The sequence below is a fragment of the Lissotriton helveticus genome, chromosome 8 (assembly GCF_964261635.1).
Source record: "Lissotriton helveticus chromosome 8, aLisHel1.1, whole genome shotgun sequence".
Lineage (NCBI taxonomy): Eukaryota > Metazoa > Chordata > Amphibia > Caudata > Salamandridae > Lissotriton > Lissotriton helveticus.
In genome coordinates this window covers 1,189,014,749-1,189,037,801 of record NC_136069.1, presented here as the reverse complement: position 1 = coordinate 1,189,037,801, position 23,053 = coordinate 1,189,014,749, and the positions used below count along the sequence as shown (strand labels likewise).

Genomic DNA, 23,053 nt, shown 5'->3' with positions numbered 1-23,053 from the left:
CCTTGGATCTCAGATGTTCCAGCATCCATACAAGCTCCAACTGTGGTTTTGACCTTCTCCAGATGACCACTTAGTGATCTTTTAGACCTGTGTTTCAATGGACAGGAGCGAGGATTGAATTTGTTAATTAATCCATTTTTGAAAGAGGGATAAGTCCATTCCTCTAAGGCTACCTCTAGCACCCTCCTCTTTATTGCTATTATTACTGATTAAAAAGTCAGAGGATGGTTACACTACCATAACGGCTGCTTCTCTCTTTTTCCTTTTAGAAATGGGTAAATTATCAGGTGATGCGTGTGGAATTGGCATAATTGAAGGAGAGTTGTTAAACACACAAGAGTTTCCACCTACACATCTAGAGGCCACTTCCCCATTGGCCTCCCTGTTGGCCTCTAAGCCTGTGGACATTACAGCTAAGGCTTCCAGTGTGAAAGCTTCCTCCTGGTGAACTTATAGTCTGATTTGTTGCCTCAACTTGTGCTTTGGTGCTGGTAATTTCTTTGTTTATAGCCCCAATTGCTACAGAGAAGAACTTAGCAAAGGTATTTCCTTGAATACCTGATCTTTGCAACAACTGCGATCATGAGATTTCGCTTGCCTACACTTCTGATTACTTTTCGATTCCTGGGGCCAAGAGGGGTCGCTCAGCCCAGCCTCTTCAGGGCTCTGACAGGTACAGACAGGCGCACCCTTGACCCAGTCGTCCCCCGTGCAGAGTCTGGGCATGGCCCACATAGCAGAAGCCTGGCACCCTTTTGTAGTGTCATAGATTGGACTCCGCTGCCTCCTCCCAGTAAAATGGCAGGTGCAAAGAAGGCAAAGAAGTCCTTGCTGGCCCACAAGAAATCAGCAGGGCGTTCCGCACAGCGGGAGCAAACGTGCTTTTGTAACACCACAGTTTGGGCCCCACCTTAGCCTCCTCCTCCCAGTAAAGTACCAGGTGAAAAGTGGGCAACAAAATACTTACTGGATCACAAACAGTCATAGAAAAATAAGGAATCTGCCCACATAAACCCAGATGGCCTGGGCAAAAGTAAAGACCTAAAGGTACAAAATGGCCAGAAATGGGGCCAAATACCAGAAAACCCAGACCATTAAGGCACAAATAGGTGTACAGTTTCCTATTGGATTGTGACTTATTTACAGGAAACATAATTAAAGATACTTCCAAGATGCCAACCATCAGTAATTCAAGCAACGCTTGTGTATATTTAAGAAAACCAAAATGTATAGTGTAATCAATGATTCACAATTCAACAAAAACAATCAGCAGGGTGTCCTTGCAGATCAATGTTTGTAGACTAGACTTTTTCATCGATTCCAACTACTGGTGGTATAGGTTGGTCATGGCAACACTGAATATACCTCCTTAGTTATATTCTTAAATGACATTTTTTAGAAGGGCAAATGTATTAGTCAAGAAATTAGCAATATATAAGGAATAATCCTAGATTTAAAATACCACTCATTTAATATCACGTCTTTCAGTTGTCAAAAGAAAATACAGAAACATAATTCAGCTTTTTTAAGTCTTCAAATTTAGTCTGCGAGAAGAGGAACCTCCACCAATGCATTGTGAGTGTTTTGATGTGAGCAAATATTGACATGTATATGAACCATTGTTTCAAAGCCGTGCAAGTCGCTAGCCACAAGATTAACTTGATTTTATATATTAACCACTGCCAAGGACACTACGGAGAACGGATGCTGCTTAAATCAGCTTTTTTGTGATTTAGAGCTGCACGAGGTGGGAAGGAGGAGGGATTCCAGACTAGCAGTCGAAGTTTGGTGGTGGACAGCCTATAACAGTGCTGATTTAACTTTCATAATCATTTCACAGCTCAGTTCATGCACTTCTAAAGCTGCACTCCGAACTTCCATCTGGCCATCCAAATTTCTCTTGCCTTGTGCTCCAATAAAACGCACCTTCCTACCCACTGAAGAGTCTGCAGCAGTGAGTCCCAAAGGCACTAGTTAACAGTGCCCAGGGTCAGCCCTGGGCCCGGGCCACAGATCGGGCTCTTTTTTTTTGTTGAAAAATTTGTTTATTAGCAGAATGTGTAGAGGAACATTACAGCGTTATTATCATACGACATATCTGGAAGCAATGTAGTTCCTCCGGGTTCAATAACAGTAGGTGTATCATAAATTTTGACTTTTGTTGAAGTTTCAAGTAGTTGAACAAACCCCTTAAGAAGTGAAAGAACTCCCTCCCACCACCCACAGTAAGACATCCCACCCTAGACACTCTCTTGTACATGCGTAAACAGCAGTTAGCACCTGGTCGCACCCAACGAACAGATCTGATCAAATATGCATTTTTACACAACCAGACAATGGAATTAGCAATAGTTTCACGGGATATCCCGTATTACAGTCTAGTGCAACAAGTCTGTGCATGTCACATGGAAGCCCACCGACTGTAGGACACATTGCAGTTCACGGCAGTGTAACATCAGACTCATCATCATCCCCTGCCTCGAACCTCCCCAGAATGGTAAACCAGTCCAATGAGATCGGTGTCTTCCTGAGACCCCTCCGCTCTTCACGCTGTAGCGCCTCACCCTCTGCCCTGCCCCAGCGCATCACTTCCGTTTTCCATAGTTCGGGGTCAGGTGGCTTGGGAGACTTCCATCTCATCGTGATGGAACGTTTCGCAAGTAACAAGGCTATATCAGCAAAACGTGTTGCTACGCTCCTCTTACGCGCTGCTGGGCCCAACCCTAGTAGCGTGTATTCCAGGGTAAGTGTTCGTACCAAGGCACCTGCGTCCATGAGCGAGTCATTAATAGTAGTCCAGTAATAGCCTAGTTTGGGGCAGCTCCATAACATATGTGTCAGTGATGCATCATCTATAGCGCATCTAGGGCAGGTGTCGGCTGCATTGGGGAACATAGCGTGTATACGGTGTGGTGTTAGATATGCTCTGTGTAGAACCATTAGCTGGATGAACTTGAATTTGGGGTTCCTAGCCACCTTTTTAGGGAATTGAAGCATCCGTTCCCATTCCTTGTCCCGTAGCGGCCTCCCTATATCACCCTCCCACTTGGTCTTGAGAGGCGACAGTGAGACCGCTCGACCTGTTCTAATGCTAGTAGTAAGCCATTTGGTTAGATGACTTCCCGTTCCCATGAGATACTGTATCGTCATTAGGGGGTTCGTGGGTGGTTCTACTCCCTCATGCGCCCATTTTTCCAGCATATATCGTCGGAGGCCAGCATGCAGAAGGAACGATCCCCCGGGGACGCCATGTCCAGCCCTGAAGTCAGCAAAAGACAGCATCTGTCCGTCTGCAAAAAGGTCCCCCACGTGACTAACACCTGCGTCCTGCCATGGCGCAAGTTTGCGAGTAGTGAGTGGTTCCGACCCCAGGGGTATACCCAGTAGTGGAATTGTGGGGGCGTACGACGACATTGGGGCTGTGTACCTTATGGCCTTTCGCCAGTAATGAATCGCAAGTCGGAGGAGCGGTGAGGCGTCTCTCGGCAGTTCCGAGCGGGGTAAGAGCAGGACATGAATTTTCCCTTTGGAGCGATCGTCTTCAATCATGTCAATCTCATGCAGGTTTCTGCCAGCAAGCCAATAGGCTAGCCACTGTAGCTGACATGCAAAGTTGTAGGCCCGGAAGTCTGGTACTCCCATACCCCCTGCGCTAGTGGTGAGCTGCAACTTAGCAAGGCCTATGCGCCTTCGCCCTTGTCCCGATATGAGTTCCGTGAGGAGCGTGTCTAGTGTCTTGAACGTCGCGGCAGGGATCAGGAACGGCAGGTTCGTGAAATTGTAAATTAGACGGGGAAGCATTACCATCTTGGAAATGGCAATTCTGCCGGCTACAGAGAGAGGGAGCGACAGCCAGAATTGTATCTGAGATTTAAGTGTCCCAATAGCCCTTCCGAGGTTGCCGTCAATCATCATTTCGGCATCCCTGAAAATTTGTATCCCGAGGTATCGGAAGGTAGTATCTGCCATTTGAAACGCGTGTGGCGCGAAGGGCAGTGGCGTAGTCGAGTCAGCGGCAGCAAAGGCAAACCCGTAAGACTTAGGTTCGCTGATGGTGAGGCCAGATAACGATCTAAAGTCCTCAAATATGGAAGGGATAGGGTCCAGGTCGCCCCGCAGATCATGTAGGTACAGGATAATATCGTCAGCATAGGCGGACACTATATGAGTTGTCTCACCTCTCCGAATGCCACAGTGGGGGGCCATAGTCCGGAGCTTACAGAGCAGTGGTTCAAGTGCCAGGATGAAGAGGAGTGGGGAGAGTGGGCAGCCCTGCCTGGTACCTCTCGCTATGGCTATGGGACCTGAGATGTATCTGGATGTGCGTACCCGAGCCGTGGGGAGTGTGTAGAGCAGTTTGACCCACGCGGCATACTCGTGAGGTATCCCGAACCTCGTGAACGCAGCAAACATGAAATCCCATCTGAGGGAATCGAAGGCCTGCTTTAGGTCTAATGAGATGCATCCCTCAGAGCCCATGCCTGCCGGGTCCCGTAACATCAGTTGGGCTAGCCGTCTAAGATTCATGGCCGTGCTCCTACCCGGTACAAATCCGCACTGATCAGGGTGGATCAGCTGCGGGATGTATTGTGCCAGCCTCGTCGCTAGTACTTTACTCAGAATTTTGTAGTCGGTATTAAGGAGAGATAAGGGTCTGTAGCTATCAAGGCGCAGTCCATCCTTACCTGGTTTTAAGAGGGAGGTTATCAAAGTTTGTAGGGAGGACTGCGGTAAGGACCCCGTCCGCAGCGCTTCTAGGTAAATGGCATGGTGGCGCGGGGCTAATAGGTCCTTGAATGCGGCATAGAATTCGTCCGGCAGACCGTCCGTCCCAGGGGTTTTGTTTCTCGGAAGTGCACGTATTGCCTGTTTAATCTCCGCAACAGTGATGCTACGCTTTAGATCGTCTCTTTGCCTGTCAGTGAGTTGGGGTAGTTCTAAATCCCTCATGAATCCCTCAAATGTGGTCTGTGAAAGACAGCTGTGTGGGCTGTAAAGCGTAGTGTAGTATTCCTCGAAAGCAGCGTTGATTCCTACTTGGGTCGAAACTAGTATGCCTGCTTGGTCCAGTATTTCTAAGACGGGATGGTGCACTGGGGAGTCACGTATGATACGGGCCAGCAGAGTGCCTGACCTGTCCGCTTGTGTGTGCTGTCTAGTTGTGTATTCCTTGTAGTCTAACAATCTCAAGTCTTCTAACAATTCAGTGTGTTTCACATGTGCGTCCTGCAGTGGCGTGAAATGTGTGTTCGTGCCTGCCGCTTCACACTCCAGTGTTGCCAGTCTACCCTCTACGTCTTTCAGATCTTCAATTACAGCCCTCCTCATGCCCACTCTAGTGGCCATCGCTTCCCCTCTGGTAAAAACCTTAAATGCGTCCCATTCCATTTGTCGGGAGCTGGCAGTATCAGTGTTTATGACAAAATAACTCTCAATGGCATCCGCCACAGTCGACCTGAAGACTGCATCCTCCAGCAGTTCCGTGGGTAATCTCCAAGTCGGGATTGGGGTCGTCTGTCGGCTCCATTGCCAAGTCATCTCGACAGGATTGTGGTCAGAGAGGGTCTTCCCCATGTGCTGGGTCTGAATGACCGATCCCAGTAAGGAACGGGAGCAAAAAATGCGGTCTATCCTGGTGTGAAGTTGGTGCGGTGGGGAGAAAAAGGTATATTCCCTGTCCTGTAAATGTGTACTGCGCCACGCATCCGCCAGGCTCCATCCCTCCGCCCATTGTACCAGTGCATCCGCCTGTCTTCTGCTTTCCGTGGCGTGTAGTGGGGGGTGCGATCTGTCCAGCGCAACATCCAACACAGCATTGAAGTCCCCTCCAACCACCCATTGATGATCCGCCCAATCAGTAAGGACCCTGTTGATATTTACCAAAAAATCTAACTGGCCCGAGTTCGGTGAATACACACATCCAATCACAATATTAGCCCCATCCAGCAAGCCCCGCACAAATACATATCTGCCCTCCTTGTCAATTCTCTGTTCTAGTGGCTTGAAGGGGACAGAATTACGGAGCCAAATAGCGGCCCCCCTAGAGAATGCAGAGTAGGACGTAGCGAAGAGTTGACCCTTCCACTTCTTATGCAGTTTCAGACTTTCAGCACAGTTCAGGTGTGTCTCTTGGAGGCAGGCTATCACAATTCCCCGGCGGTTGAGCTGGGCGAGTATCCTGTGACGTTTGTGGATTGAGCCCATGCCCCGCACATTCCAGGTGCACAAGTTATAAACATTAAGTGGCCCCATGTCTGATCATGTAGCGTGGCAATTCTGAGCACGTGGGTGCACGCGCCTGGTACATCTTATAGCAGAATAGGAGTGTCAGGCAAACAGGTAATCCCCGAACACTAAGGTCCCCAGGCCAACGGGCTCGAGGTCCAAACCTTGATGCCCAACAGGGGCAGAGGTCAAACAGTTCCATATGCCTGCGGTGGGGGGCGCAGTCCACTAGTGCCTTACTTGTACTGGCCTGCGGTGGCATGGCGGCCCTTAGTAAACCAAGCCCTCGTGCAACCCACCAATGTGCAAGAAATGATACAGTCAATACATTACCACCCGGAGTGCGGTCACGGTGTAGATGTTAAAATTCTTCTGCCGTCTGAGCCGTGATCTTGGGGAAGAGCTGTATGCTGTCCGCTGATCCTGACATTTCCGTGTGCGTGTCAGAGTTGCTAATCAAGCCCCTGGCTGTGCCCGCGTCATGGGCGGCGAGTGCCTCCTCTGTCAGCTGTGCCACCGGCGTGTGGTCTGTTAGGCGGTCCGTAGCAGCTTGATCCGTTGGTGCTATCCTCTGTGACGGGGCGCATCCGGCGTCTGAAGTGGAGCCTCTCCGATCTGTGCGACCCTGACGGCCATCTCCCCCAGCGGCCGTTAAAGGGTCCTGTGACGCCGGCGAAGTTAGCGTCACCTCCATCCACTCCGCCGCCTCCTCCGGCGAGTCAAAGAAATATGATTTGTTACTGTACAGTATCTTGAGGCGGGCAGGGAACAGAAGGGCATATTTCAAGTCCCTCTCACGTAACTTGCGTTTTACCCCTAGGAAAGTTGACCTGGCACGCTGCACCGTGGGCGTGAAGTCAGGATACACGGAGATATTCTTGTCTTCATAGCGAATCGGCGCTTTCTCTCGGGCCACGCGTAGTACAGTGTCGCGGTCCTTGTAGTGAAGGAGGCGTGCAATCAAAGGATGTGGGGGTGCACCTGGCTGCGGCGGTTTGGACGGCATTCTATGTGCCCTCTCTACGCTGTGTAGGGCCGTTAAATCTTCCGGGCCCACCAGTTGTCTAAGCCAGTCCTCAACAAATTGGGTAGGGTTCCTTCCCTCGCTGCGTTCCGGAATGCCTAAGATGCGGACGTTATTGCGGCGGGCTCGTCCTTCCGCATCGTCCACTTTGTCCCACAGCTGCTTGAGTTGTTTCTCCATGCCTTCCAGTTTCGTCGAATGTGCCGTCTGCTGAGGTATGAGATCATTCAGCGCAATTTTCTGTTCGGAGACCCTCTCCGCAAGTTTATTATGGTCTGCTCGGAGCAACGAGAGTCCCGTCGCCATGCTATCAATACGCGTCTCCAGCGCCTCCCGGGTGGCTCGTATTTCGTTGAGGATAAGGTCAAGCTTGGCGTCTTGCGTTCCTTTCCCAGTCGGCGGGATAACGTCCACATTTGAGGATGACAGAGGGTCTTCCGAGCCGGTGGACTGCATGTCCGTAGAGGCACCGGGGTCTTGGGTCCTGCCCCTGTGTCGTCCCATTGATCTGGTATGCAGAGCGGCGTTGGCAGTCGCGGTTCTGTCTACAGATGGCACAGCCCTTAGTGCACCGCTTCGTGTGCCTAGGATCTCCACGTGGTCACCGGAGTCACAGCTGGGGAGGTAATGGGAGTGGCGAGCCCCTGGCGCCGGGTATGGTCAATGGCGACTTAGCGGTGGTGGTACTTGTGAGCAGTGTGGCGGCGCCCCGTGGAGGACCCACTATGCAGGTGCCGCGCCGGCCCCGGCGAGATGGTGGGTATGGTCAAGAGGTTGCAGGTTGAGGGGACCGACAGCCGTGTGGCGCCTCTGACCTGCCCCCGTGAAAACGATCTTGCTGCAGCGACCCGCTACGTGGGCCTCCGTGCAGCCGTATCCCTCGGTGCTGCTCCGGGGTATCAGTGGTAGTGTGGCTGCGGGGGTCGAGTCGGCGCCTCGTCTCGTACCCAGGGCCGTGTCTCACCTGCTATCATCAAGAGCTGGCGGCGCTAGTGTTCGCGCCTCTCCTGGGTTCTCGGACGTCCAGGGTGGAGGCAAGATGGCGCCCGTGTCCCTGCCCCGGCGCCAATGTCTGTCGGGCGGCAGCCGGGCGTCCCAGGCAACTGCAGCAGTCTTCGGGGCACCAGAGTCCTCCCCTCAGCACATCTGACGCACCTTACCGACGAGCGCGGGCACCTCCGCAACAGCTCAGCGGGCGCAGCGCAGTCCGGCGTTCCCCCGGCCGCAATCAGGATAGCCAGGTCAGCAGGGGCTCCAGGGGTCCACCAACGATCAGGGAGGCGGTCCGGCGTCGGTAGGATCAAGCGCCAGCCTCCGGCTGCAGGCGCATACAGCCCCGTGCCCTAGTGCACCTCCCGCGCCCCCTTAGCAGTTCGCCGGCAGAGCAGCAGTAAGCAGGTCTCCGGGCTAATTGAGGCCGCGGCTTCCCCCAGCGCACCAGGCCTCAGCAGTCTCCGCAGCTCGTGAGGGTGGCAGCCGGTGTCTGAAGAAGGCAGCTCGCCGCCACTGCCCGCCGCTCGTCTGGTGTAGATCCGGGCAGAAGATTGAGGTGGGTTGCGTTGAAGGTAGGCAGGATTAGTAGCTAGTTTTGGCGGGCTACGGACGGAGCTTCTTCACTACACGTCCGCCATGATCGGCTCTTGGCCACGCCCCCACAGATCGGGCTCTTTTAACCCAATTGTTGACCACTGTTGATAATACGTTCAGGAAAAACCAGGTACATTTTCCCTCCGACAAAGGATCGCAGAAGGAGGAAGCAGTAGCGGGAACTTTCAACCAGACACACCAAGTTGAGAACACCACAAGATGCTCACTGTTTGATTTCCCCTTTTGCTCTAATGTTCTCCCAAAACACGGATAATCCAAATAAATTCACATTTCTCAAGGCCTCCAGCGTTCATATATCCTAGCACAAGGTCCACCTGATCTCAATACTCCAGTTTCAAATCAAGAATATCTGAATCAATCACCGCTCATGAGATTGCGTGCAGATGTTCAACATTGGAGGGCCTTGGCTTTGTCTCTCCTTTGCAGAGCTGTCCTCTTAAAAATGATGTCCCTGCCCCATCTATTGTATGTTCTTCACAACAAACCTTATCCTGTCCTGTTATCCTACTTGCAGGCAGTTGATAGCGAAACTATACCTTCTCTGGGGTCGGGGGCCTCCTCAAATAGCCTTCAGAAATTTACAAGGGAATGGTATGATGGTGGGATCACTCTCCCCGAAATAAGAAAGTATTATTGGGCGGCATAACTTAATGCTATTAATCATTGGCTCCATCTCCCAGAAGATGAGCCGGCATACAGAATGCATAGGGACAAGATGCGACCTGGGGGTTATCTTAGAGCCATTTATGGAGGACCACAGACTGCACCCTTCCCCACTGCTAGCGCGACTACACTAGCCCTTTGGCACACAGCTTTACACGCCATGGGTTGGAAAGACAAGATTATACAGGCCACTCCCTTATGGGATGCGTCGAAATTGGGCACCCTGGCTACACAGTGAGGCTTTGATACATGGGACTTAACTGGCCTGTCCTGGGTGGGTGACCTTTGATAGCAGGGGGGGATATACTTCCATTTATAGAGCTGCAGTGAGATTACCAATTGGCACCCACTGAGGCCTACCACTATTTGCTAATCTCGCATGCTCTACAAAGGGTGGTCCCAAGGAGGGAGGGCCTCCCTGAATCCTCCCCACTTGAGGACAGACTGCTGGATGAGTCTATGTGGAAAAAGGCGATCTCACTTATTTATAGTAAATTGCTGAATGACCCCCCTGATTCTTTGACCCATTTGCGAGAGAGTTGTGCTCGAGATCTGGAGGTTGTGGAAGACAACAACTGGGCTATGGCTCTATCATCCCCATGGAAGGTGGCCATATGGTCACGATTTCATTAAGTGCAACAAAAAATCGTCCACCAAAGTTATTACTCTTGAACACTGGTTAAAACGGGTAAGGCAGACAACGCAATGTATCCTAAAAAATGTGGATAGGAGGACACGTTTTTCCACACAATTTGAAGTTGCCCAGTGCTCCAGCAACACTGGGAGGGGGTGCTTGCTTGTCTTAATAGTGTTTGTGGAAGAGGCTTGGGATTGTCAGCAAAATGATGCCTGCTATATGTATGGGCTGAAACTGACTTAACCAGTATGGCCAGACTTTGGCTTACATTGGATTTGATGGTAGCTAAGCGGAACATAGCTCGTATGTGGAGGTCCGAACTAAGCCCGACCTTTAGAAACTCGAAGAAGGACATGGATTGGTGCATGCAGGCCTGAAAGGGTGGTTTATGAAGGACGGGGTTGTCGAAGTAAATGGACTAAAGTGGAATGCATATCGGTGAGAACTATGTACGCCTATTGCGGTTACAGATCATCTTGCTGTATATCAATGTTCCTCTGGACTTCGCTGCTAATCTGTGTATTGTTGTTCGAACTACTGAGAGTCAAAGTATTCCCAAACTGTTTCAAATTCATCAGCATAGGTCTGTATTTCTACATTACGATTTGGACTGTTTAATGTCACTGCAATTCTCTTTGTTCTATTTTTCAATACACAGAAATAATAATAATAAAAAGATCTGAATCATAATAATAGTAATTCAGAAGATAGGAATCATGAGAACACCTTACAGCAGTTGGCTTCAATTACGCAGAATCAGAATTGTCCCAGTAGTGCAGGCAATCCTGTGCTTCATACAAAATTTGATAAGGTGAAAAGGCAATGCTCAATGCAGCTTATTGCTTCATGCTCAAATGATAAAATGTGAGCATCCCGCCCAGAAACAAAATGCAAACAAACCATATAACTATGAGCAGTAGTACCCATATACTATCAAGGAACAAACCCTCGTACTCTACTGTGCACAGCAGAAATACATTCAACTCCGCGTATATATTTAATTACTCCGATAGTTCCCAGCTTAAATTCTGCATCAATGACAAAGACTTCAAGCCAATCAGTAATTGTGGCACCAGTTTAAGACTGTGGGCAAAACAGTCAGTCCAACAGAAACAAATCATATATAAGAAAAAGAGTATATGGGGTAAAGAAGGCACAGACAGCAGGAGGGAGGGCGGGGATATTAAATAAGGCACGACAACGGGAAGGAGGGCGGGGGTTAAAGAAGGCACAGTAAACGGGGGTGGGTGCAAAGAAGGCACGGACAACGGGAGGGAGGTCGGGGTTGTAAAGAAGCCATCAAAACACGTTGAGCCTGCAGTAAAAGAAACTGAATAAAGAAAATAGTGCTTAAAGACTTAATAACAGGTACTGTGTAACAACCGAAGTAAAAGGGCCAATCGCCGTCTGAAGTGACAAATGAAGAGGAGGCGATACTAAGGAGGAACAAACAAGCCTATTTACGAATCTCAAGCCAGGGGAGACATCGTGTACCACGCATCCAGTTCAACGTGGTACTATTACATCGTGGTTTTCACTACACAAGTCGTTACTCCGACTTGCACTGGAGGGCACTGTTGACTAAGGAATATTGTAAATGACTGTTTCCAACACCTTCCCTACTGTATGTAGACTGGAGTTGGAATAGTAATTCACACTATTCCTAATTCCAGCGCCCCTCCAGCGCAAGTCGATGTAAGGACTTGCGTTGTGAAAACCGCGATATAACAGACCGTGTTGAAATGGCCCTCGTTGTATCGTCATACATCCAAAAGCCAGTATTTAGGACGGACCATGGCAAATACGGGTGGAAAGTGGGCTTGCCTTCTATTCCCTGCTCCACTACAACATGTCTTGCATAACAGCGCATGCGCGCTGGCTCTAGGCTCGACCTAACAAGGGATATAATTTTACATAGAATTTCAACCACCAAGTAAGAGCAATTCAAAGGACACCACACTGGTTACATGGGCTACCCCGGAAATAGCTGCAAGAGTACTAAAAGAAAAGCAACACTTTGACTAATGGAGAATAAACATATCTTCTTTTGGTCACCAGCAATATCCCTATTTAGCGAAAAAGCACTAGCTGTTATGCCGTCAAGAGTTAAACCTCAGGTTTACTCAATCCTTAGAGGAGCAATTGGTAAAACAGCTACTAAACCTGACCATGAGCAAAGTGAAAAAATAGCAATAAAATGTCCAGCAAAATCCCTAGGAACTCATGATGACTAGGGTGGCTCTCATCTGCCCTGCCTAACCATTCAAAACCATGAACATTATCACCCAACAAGTTCAATCATAAGCCTATAGGAAACAAAAATTTGTTCATGGAATATCGCAGGGCCCAAATCGAAAAAAATAGCAAGTAATCCACCTTCAGTGTCGAAAAATAATGAACTAGTAGCACTATAGCAAACCTGGGCAATGACCCCTGTACCGATCTCAGGCTATTCGCATTATTGTTTCCCAGCAACTAAACTACAAAAATAAGGAAGACCAAACGGTGGTCTAGAAGTGTATGGATCTCTATCTCTCTGTGTCAAAGTTGAACCTCAGCCAGAAATAGATCATGGGATTCAAGTTCTACTATTTAAGAACGGGAAGAAGCCAAGTTATACAGCCTATCAATGTATACATTCACCCGGATTCAACTGCTAAAAGAGACCTACCAAGAAAACTACTGACGCTCATACAAGAATGTATGAACCTGGGGTGGCTTTTCGGTCTACCGCAGGGGTGCAGGGAGGGGGTTTGTGTTTTGTGGGTTCACTGGGGGTGGTGGGGGGGTTCTTTCTTTCTTGTTTGTATCGAGGCTGCGCTTTGTTCTATATTTGCTGCTATGTGCTTGTTTCATGGTGGGGGGGCAGACTGTTTACTTCTGGGATGGGGGTAGGGGGCTGAGGGTGTTGAGCTAGAACGTTAACGGTCTTGGTGACAGGATAAAGCGGGGGATAGTACTGCAGTATTTGAAGCGCTCCTCCCCAGATGTGGTTTTGCTCCAGGAGACGCACTTGGTGGGTAATACGTGTCGGGCATTGAATAGGCGAGGTTACCGTTTGGTGGCCCATTCCGGCTTTACCACTGGATCGAGGGGGGCAGGTATCCTGGTTAGGAACTCCCTCCCCCTGGAGATAGATGGCACGGTGCTGGATGACAAAGGCCGCTACGCGGCTATTACGGGGAGGTGGGAGGGGAAGTTGATCTCCATATTGTCTGCCTATGTTCCGCCTGGTCTGCAGTCTACTACATTCACCGATTTGGGTAGGGTGATTCTGGGGCTGCCTGATGGTTTGCTGGTATTGGGTGGCGATTTTAATTCTGTGGTTAATGGAGAGAGTGACCGTAGCCCCCCAATGCTTCTTCCCGCATCGCAGTTATGGCTGGGGAAATTATTGGATGCTTTTGGGCTGGCGGATTGTTGGAGACAGCTGCACCCTGGACAGCTCCAGTACACCTTCCACTCGGGAGCTCATGGGAGTCTCTCGAGACTCGATTATATCCTCGTGCCGGTGGTGCAGTTGGTCTTGGTACGTGAAATCAAGCATTTGGCTAGGGGGATTTCCGACCACTCCCCGCTTTGGCTTCAAATCGATGTACAGCTGGGGGCTGGGGGGTCGGATTGCCCCGATCAATCCATGGCATTTTCAGAATCCCAAAATTAGATCGGAGGTGGTCAAGTGTATGGACTTCTAATTTGCTGAAAATGAGGGATCGGTGTCCTCCCCGGTCTCCCTGTGGGAGGCCTATAAAACTGTGATCCGTGGTCAGACTCTGTCTTTGATCGCTGGCGAGAGGAGGCGCAAAAATGAGGAGGTGGTGAGCTTGGAAACTGAAATTGCTGGGTTGGAGGAACAGTTGGAGTCTGGGGTTACACCCGAGCGATTGCACTTTTTAGCTCTTAAGCAATCTGAATATAGGGCTTTGGTGACTGACGCGGCTGAGGCGATGACCCGTGTGCAACGGGGGCGTTTGTACGATGTGGGTGATAAAGCGGGAAAGCTGATTGCTTGGCTGGACAAACGAGACAGACTGAATCGAGTGGTGCCTGTGGTTGAGAAAGTTGACGGTACGCGAGTGGTGGACCCGATTGAGATAGTCGAGGTGTTTGCCCGGCACTTCCGGGTTGTATACGCGCCGGTCTCGAATATTCCAGAAGAGGACTCGCACTTGTTGCTTCGTGATCTCGTGCTGCCTCGTCTCTCGGATCGGACATGGTGCTTATGGAGGCGGACTTTTCCACTGATGAGGTTGCACTTGCTATACGCTCACTTCGCTCGGGGAAGGCCTCGGGTCCGAACGGTATACCAGTTGAATTATACAAGCTTTGCCCGGACAAAATGGCGCCGTATCTTAGTCGGATGTTTGCGGCATCGCGAGACCTTGGGTCCCTTCCTAGGGACCAGAAGCTGGCGTCCATTGTGGTTATCCATAAAGATGGCAAGCCCCGCGAGTGCTGCTCATCGTATCGACCGATATCACTTTTGAATGCGGAACCCAAGATATTGGCGAAGCTTTTGGCGAATCGATTGGTCACGGTGATTAGCGATTTGATACACCCGGACCAGTCTGGTTTTATTCCTCGTCAGAATACTGCGCTCAATCTCCGCCGTCTTCACGGTGTCCTTGCGAGGGCGGGGTCTCTCAATGAACCGGCCATCTTGGTTTCCCTTGATGCCTCGATGGCCTTTGACACGGTCGAGTGGCCGTATTTGTGGGCTGCTCCTTGCTAAATTTGGTTTCGGCCCGAAGTTCATTGCGTGGGTCAAGCTTCTGTATGAGCAGCCGTTGGCTCAGGCTGTGGTTAACGGCAGAGCCTCGGAGCCCTTTGTTCTCGGACGAGGCACGCGGCAGGGGTGTCCTCTGTCGCCGCTTCTATTTGCGCTCGCGCTTGAGCCCCTTGCCGCGTGGCTCCGCTGGGAGCCCTCACTCAAGGGTATTCGATGGTCCCCTGACTTCGAAGATCGCATATCACTTTATGCCGACGACATTTTATTGTACCTGACCTCCCCCCGTAAGTCATTAGGAGTCCTCTTCGACGTTTTGAATTCCTTTGGACGAAACTCCGGTTTAGTTATCAATTGTATTTTCCCACTGACTGGAGACTCGCCCTCTCTGCCCCGCACTTGCCCGATACCGGTTTCTAGAGGTGGCTTTAAGTATTTGGGGATCTATATTTCACTGGACCCCATGGTGCGCTATGAGCGGAATTTGTTACCTCCGCTTGTCCCGCTTCGGTCGGACGTTGCGGAATGGTGTAGTTTACCCTTGTCCCCTTTGGGAAGAGCTGCCTTGTTTAAGATGATGTCTCTTCCCCGTTTTCTGTATGCCGTCCAAAACACGCTTGATCTGGTGCCAGCCAGTTACTTTCGTGAAATTGAGGGCCTCCAGAGGAGACTAGTGTGGGCTGGACGGCCCCGCATTGCGTTGGCCAAGTTGACGTTGCCCTGGTACGATGGTGGTATAGCATTGCCTGATATTAAAAGATACTACTGGGCATCTCAGCTGAGCGCTGTGAACCATGCCATGTACGGTCCAGCTCCGAATCCTGCATTTGAGATGGATCGGTGGCTGTTGCCCGGGGGTGATTATTATAGGGCGCTCTATTCTCGAGGTGCCAGGAGGAACCTGACGGGTCCCACTGGAGTGGCAGTGCGAGTGTGGGGTAGTGCGACCACGGCTACGGGGTGGGCGGATAAACTAACCAGAGCGACCCCATTGTTTGCCGCTGAGAGACTGGGGGAGCTATGGACGTCGAAGGGTTTTGATAGATGGGACCTCATTGGCATTAGTAAAGTGGGCGATCTCTGGGCTAAAAATAGAGTTAAGACCTTTGCTGAATTGAAGCAGGTATATAATTTGAATGACACGGAGTATTTTCGCTATTTCCAGGTTCGACATGCCATTGAATCGGTTTTTCCAGACGGATCTACTATCCCGGAGTGTTCTCCTCTGGAGGACAGGGTGCTGGACGGGTATGTTCCGGACAGCACTATCTCCCTTATCTCTAAAAAACTCATCAATGATCGTTCGGACCTGCTTGTTCAGCTTCGGAGTGCTTGGACTAACGATGGGCTGGAGCTGGATGATGAAGATTGGCAGGCTGCGATATCCTCTCCTAAAGAGGTCGCGATCCCGGCGCATCTGCGACTCGTACAGCTGAAGATTCTGCACCGAGTCTGTGTTTCTTGGTCTGTGTCCCCCCCCTTCTCCTGGTACTTCTCCTGTTTCTTAACACTGTTCTTTGTTCGCCTCGCCCCGCGCCATATGGAACTGATACTATATTGCAGGGTACAGCCTCGACTCTTTTTTCGATTACGTTTTTTGTTTATTTGTATAAAATGTGAAACCTTTTTAACATCCTTTCTTCCGTAGCATTTTGAGTAATGTCATGCAATATCGCTGCCGGACCTTCGGTTGTCGGCTGATGAGCTGTGTTCTAATGCGCTACTGTTATTTTCTGTGACTGGCCGGCCCTGGCGGTTGTAGGCCTGTAATTGTAATCCTTTCTTGCTAATAAAGGTTTAAAAAAAAAAAATGTATGAACCGAACTCCAACACCGGCGATCCTCTTAACTGGTGACTTTAATATGAACTTTTTTCCTACACCTGAAGAGTACGATCTTCTTCCAGCCCAAAATGCGCAATGGGATATTCCCTCACAACCTCCATTGAACAAGAAACACTGGAACGAAAAAGGTGAGCATCTAGTAATCAAACTGGAATACACAGGGATGAGGGCGTTGAATGGCAGAATGCTTGATGACATACCACCGCCCATTACGCACTGAGGAACAAACTCACAATCCATCATCGATTATACCCTTACTTGACTTAATATACTTCCCTTGCAAAAACAATTCTAAAAGATACAACTATTGAGAGGGATCGTTTTCCCCAAACAATGGAATTTTTTCAAGCTGTATCAAAACATTCCTTTGATATAAAAACATAGGCACCCTGTATACAGTGAATTGTAAACTAAAACATGTACAGATCTAACAATAAAGCAGACCACAAGAGCAGAATAATTAATATGCGATTGTAAGACAAACTACAATAATCCGTTACCATTGTGGGAGGTATTCTGTTCAAAATCAATCACGCTATAAAATAAAGACAAAATAGGCACTAATAACAAGCAGCTCGAACATCAAATCCAAGGCAGGAAGAAAGTCACACCGGCCTGTAGATAAGCAAAACAGAAATTAAACCAAGTATTATACGCCTAAATGAAACTCCCATCCTCCACACGCCACTACCAAAAAACAGTATAAGAAGCAGCTGTGGAAGGACATGAGACTCCACATAGACTCTTTTGGGCTAAGCTGCCTCACAATAGTAAACAAAATAATTCAACAAAACTTTTGGAAACAATAAATGCAACATGTGCTATACTGATTTGTAAAGGTGTCTGTGATTCGCGTATCATGTGGGGAGCACGATACTAAGTGCAAAGTATCTCTGATCTGCAAGTGAGGGCTGAGGGCAGTGGCAACAGCTGAACCAAAATCCCCATCATTAAGACTAAATCTACATTTCCTGAGATCAGCAGTAGGCAACCAGTGTCAATGCTTACCAGAGTAGGTAAATGAGAAATATCCTTCCATTCAGTGGATGTATTTGTAGTAAAGTTTTGAAATAGGTAATGCAGTAAGTGTTGCTCAAGTTATATTGTAGGATATGACCTGGCATACATTTGATGTCAATTCAGTGTCTGTTTATCAGACATCTTCAACCTGACACTTTTCAGAGTGAGCATATTTTCTTGATGTTTCACTGAAATCCAGGAGTTCCTTGGTAATGCATGGTATACTGATATTAATTCTCTTATGTTCTTGTTTTCTTGTGGTAAGTGGTGTTGTTGAACCCCTTTATGTCTCAATATGTGGCTGGCATGTGTGCATTTTGTGGAATACTTGTGTAGTGTTCAGTTTGTGTACAGTTGCGTGTTGGTATGAATCGAAGTTCTGATGGAAGCGTAATGATAGTCGTCCAGGCCCATGTCTATGCTGTTTTTGGGCACGTGAAGTGTTCTGTAAAGTGCTGATCTAAACCGGCTATGATGTAATCAGTGAGGCCCTTGCAGTCGCAGTTTGAAAGAACACATAAGCATCCATTTAATTTATAATCCGGCATTGACTAAGGAAGAGAGTTTGTTAATTGCCCCTTCACATGTGCCAAGGGCAGAGTATAGGATTTTGCAGCATTGGTATCCCTTCACAAACTCAGCTATGGTTTTAGTGTTCTCTGCATACTATCTGTATAACCAAACCAGCTGCTCCACTGCAGCAGATGATGTGGTAGTACTGTAAACATCAAGTGTCCACAGTCTTGACATATAACAGGAGCATTACATGCAGATCTCCGGAGTAGGTACAGTGACCCATGGAGCTCTTTTTCTGTAATCTGAACCTGTGCCTTGCATATTAAATACAACACTTTTTTAGATCATCAATTTATTTAGAAGATGTTTTTTTATATTCATTAATACAATTAAACACTTGATTTTACATAATGGGTAAAAATGAGAAATGATAGAGTATGGTTAAAATAGACTGGAACAGATATTTCAATACTTAAAATATCAGTTATAACATTCCAGCTGTTTTTTCAAGCTTTGAGAAAACATTTGTCTTGCTTCTGAACGGACAAGTAACTGTTTAAATTAGCAAGATTAACTTGGATACACGTTTTATTTTTTTGGTTGACTTTAAGACTTCCAGTGACAGCTACGCTCTTTGCTATCCGAAAAGTCTTCAATATGCATTTTTTTTATTAAAATACTTATGTTTGGAGACTAATGATATCAATGATCACTCTCAGTATGTTGAAGACGTGCATATTGTCAAATATTCATGAACAGTATAGTAAATATTTACATAGAAAACCTTGAATATAGTTTTGAAAAATATAATACTGTTATTGTTAGTTCAACTTTTGAAATTACCATAGCAATGTGCTCTTATTTTGTGCAGCTAAAGGTTTGAACTTCACAGGGGGCAACATCATTATTTAAAAAAATTGTGATATTGTTTCAAATTCAATTTGCTTGAGTTTTTATTTGTACCATATGGTGAATGTCATGTTCCAGTAATTAATGACGTCACATGTTATAGATTTCCGAAGCCCCAAAAGGAAACTGTAACTCTTTTGGAGAAAAGTAAAGCTGTCTAGTGTCTCTCGGCCCACCCAGTGAGGGGTGTGTTAAGAATAAGGCAAACCCGTGAGGTACTCTCTCACCAACAGGTGAAATGCAGAGCCCTGTTCTAAACTGAAGAAAACTAGTATTGGTATTTTACTCCCCAAAATACCTATTAGAACATTGTAATGATGGTAGCTGAAGACATTTGGAGAGTCTTGGTGTCAATAATGGCTGGTACGAACGTGCTCCAAAATTCAAATTTTTATCTTTCTGTTTCTTCCTCTTTATTTTAGAATATTTTTGCCCCCATGGGTAGAATGTTCTATTGCATTATAGTCATCGTGCTTGTGCTATACTGATTGTAAAATAAAGCATGTCTCCTTTGTTATAGGCCCTTGACTTCTGCTTAAGTTTGTTACTCAAGTGTGGGCCTTTAGCAACTATTGCAGCAGGCTTTAATGCTTCTTTATAAGCTATTTTCCTACAAATAATATAAGTAAGAAATATTGACAATATTATTAGTAACTTGGCCTCAAACAATCATAAAAAAGTTACTAGACCTGCAGGTTTAGTGACTAAGGGCCATATGTATCATCAACCTGATTTGCGATTCTCAAATAGCGATTTTTAAGAAATCGCTATTTGAGAATCGCAAATAGGTATGTATGTACAAAATCGCATTTTATTTGCGATTTCTTAAAATTCCTTAATTGCGATTAGCAAATTGCGAATCGCAATTAAGGACACTTTCCCATTCATTTCTATGGTCCAGGAGGCCCATAGGAATGCATCGGAAGTTATTCTCAATTTGCGATTCGCAATTTGCTAATCGCAAATTGAGAATAATTTCAAGGGTGGAAGGGTGTCCAAAGGACACCCTGTTGCACCTCTGAAATATGCATGGGTGCACATGTGGCGCACATACATGCCCTAAGGGTATGTATGTGCGTCACATGGCACTTTGAAAAATGCAAAAATGTGCATTTTTCAAGGAATTCGCAACTTACCACCAACTAGAAGTAAGGACATTTTGCAAATTTTGTTTGCTTCATACATTGCATTTAAGGAATCGCAAAATTTGCGATTCCTTAAATGCAATTGCAAAATAAGGAATCGCAAATTTTGCGATTCCTTGTTTTGCACCAGATTTTGCTTTATACATTCCATTTAGCAAATTCGCATTTGCAAAGGCCGAAATTTCGTCCCTTTGCGAATGCGAATTTGCTTGATACATATGGCCCTTAGAAATTGTACTTGACCTAACTGTAATGCTCTTGACCAATTAACTGGTTTCAAATTATGTGATCCTAGGCAAACATTTTAATTCACTGAGCCACCATTTCCTTCCTTATCACAAAATATAGCACTGTCAAATATGTTTGTTCCGCATGTCTGCTGTACAAAAAACTATTTTGTTTGATTTAATAGACTGAACTTTTGCTCAATATACAATGCAAATCTAGCCGCATATAGGATACACTTGAGCCCTTACTTGCCTCTTAGTTCATTAACAGCATTGTCACCAAGGCGGGGGCAAGAATGTTTCTCAAATTATGTTTAAAAACTGAAACTTTTAATAAATATGTAACTAAAGCCTAAAGTGGTAGCAGACTGACAATTGACAATTTTATTAATAAACTGCATGATTACTTAAAATCTTTACAGTATAAGATAAAAAGAAAGAAAGGAAGAAAAGAAGAAAAAAACGTAATGAACGTCCCGACTCCCCCCCTCACATGTCCCATCCACTCATAAAAGTGAATCTCACTTTAAGTTAAAATACTAACTTGTTAGTCCTGTTTAGCTGTCCAAAACAGAGTTCTTTTAAAAAGAGTGAAGTATAGGTTGCACCAATGTTTCCCAACTGATAAGGGGAGGCCCGTAGAAGTTCGGTAGAGTCAATTCATGCACCAAGGGCAGTAGACGATGGATGGATTCCTCGTGGATCTTTAAACCAGCCCGGGTTGGATGACTGGGGCCGAGGGCTTCCAGTTACTTTGCAGACAATGCCGTTAAGTGGGAGTCAAGTGCCATTTTTACCTGGTGTATAAATTTCCCAACTCTGGCTATCAAACAGGTCGTGGAGACTGAGAGGCACCAGTCCGAAGCCTCTCTACAAGTTCTATAGTCCGTGTTCCGTAAAATCGGAAGCAGCAAGCGATGGCGGTCATTGGCCAGCTTTCTGCAACAGCACAACAAGTGTAGCCAGGATTCTCTACGGTAGTTGCATAGACGACAGGCTATGGTGCCATCCGTACGGGCCCATTGGGGGTTGAAGTCCATGATCCTGAGGGCCAAAAGGCGAAAGTACAAAATGTTCTTTCTCGCGTAAGTAGATACTGGGTCTTGCAGGTAAGGTTGAGGTTTACCTAGAATATATGATTTGTCCAGGGCCTGAGTTAGTGGATTTTGCCGAAGTGATGCAAGGTCAAGTCCAAAGGAAATGATCCGGACTTGGCGCTTAACAGCTTGGGCCCAGGCTGAGAATGGAATTTCGTGCAGGGGCAAACTCCTTCTTTCGATTTTCAATGCTGCAATAGCTTGTCCTACCTTTGAGTGCCAGGGAGAGCCCACCTCTTCAAAGATTGATTTTAGGGAGTGCTTTAGGGAATATTCTGGCGCTTTCAATACTCTAATATAGAGTTTTAAAAGGTCCCCCAGTAATGCCAGCTCAGTTCGCTTAAGGCCTATTTCTAGCCTTAATCTGTTGTTCCTTGCGTATCTAGGGACCTGTAGCACCATCTTATAGGCTTTCGCCTGGGCCGCGTTGACCACTTTGTCAAATGCACCTGGGTAGGCTATGTGCCCATATGCAATGGCAGGGATCAGTTTTGCCCTGAGCACTGTCGACATTGGTTCTGCTGAGGGACTGTCCAAGCGATGTCTTAGGCGTCTTAGCGACAGAATGGTTTTGTCAATTTTAGGTTTGAGCTCCTTCAGATGTTTAACTGCAGAGGCACTCTCAGAGACCCAGGTGCCCAGATAGTTATAGGATGGGGCAGTGACGATACGGTGCTCCCCCAAAGTCCATGAAGCTTCTTTTTTGTGGGGGTATTTGCCAAAAATGACGATTTTGGTCTTGCCCACGTTGATGCGTAAGTCATTTGACTTATTGTATAAGGCCAAACTGCTAAAGGCTCTTTGGAGCCCCACCCTAGTGTGGTCCATGATCACTGTGTCGTCTGCATACTGGAGTGTTCCCAAGACGAGCTTCCCCAGTTTTGGAGGTGCTAAGTTGGCATCTTTCAGAGCTGACCTCATGTCCGCAGTATACAAGTTGAAAAGCATGGGGGCCAAGACGCACCCTTGCTTGAGGCCCGAGTTGGTCTCGATTCTTGCAGTTGTTATTGTAGGGCTTAGCTTCACCTTAACCCAGGTGCCCTCATAGAGCGCTTTTATAGCTTTTAGCAGAGCCTGTGGTAGCCCCCAGGAATCAAGTTTTGCCCAGAGCCAGCCCCTGTTTACTCGGTCAAAGGCTGTAGCGCAGTCTATGAAACAGCAGAACAGGGGCGGCTTGTTCCCCGTATTGGCCTTCTTCGCGAGGTAGGAAAGGGCTAAGATGTTGTCGAGAGTGGAGCTATGAGCCCTAAAGCCGGTCTGTGTGGGCGGAAGAATGTCGTTCTTGTCCACCCAGTCCTCCAAGTCCCTGAGAAGAAGGCGGGCATATAACTTTGCTTCTATGTCGAGGAGGGCTATGAGCCTGTAATTGGCCGGGTTCGTGTGGTCCCCCTTTTTATGGATAGGGAATAGAAT

General features: G+C 47.5%; 1 protein-coding gene across 1 annotated transcript in view; it reads left to right on the top strand.

The window, feature by feature from the left end:
- Positions 1-23,053, top strand: part of CCDC138 (coiled-coil domain containing 138) — a 251,953-nt gene that overhangs the window by 4,486 nt on the left and 224,414 nt on the right. The window lies entirely within an intron of this gene.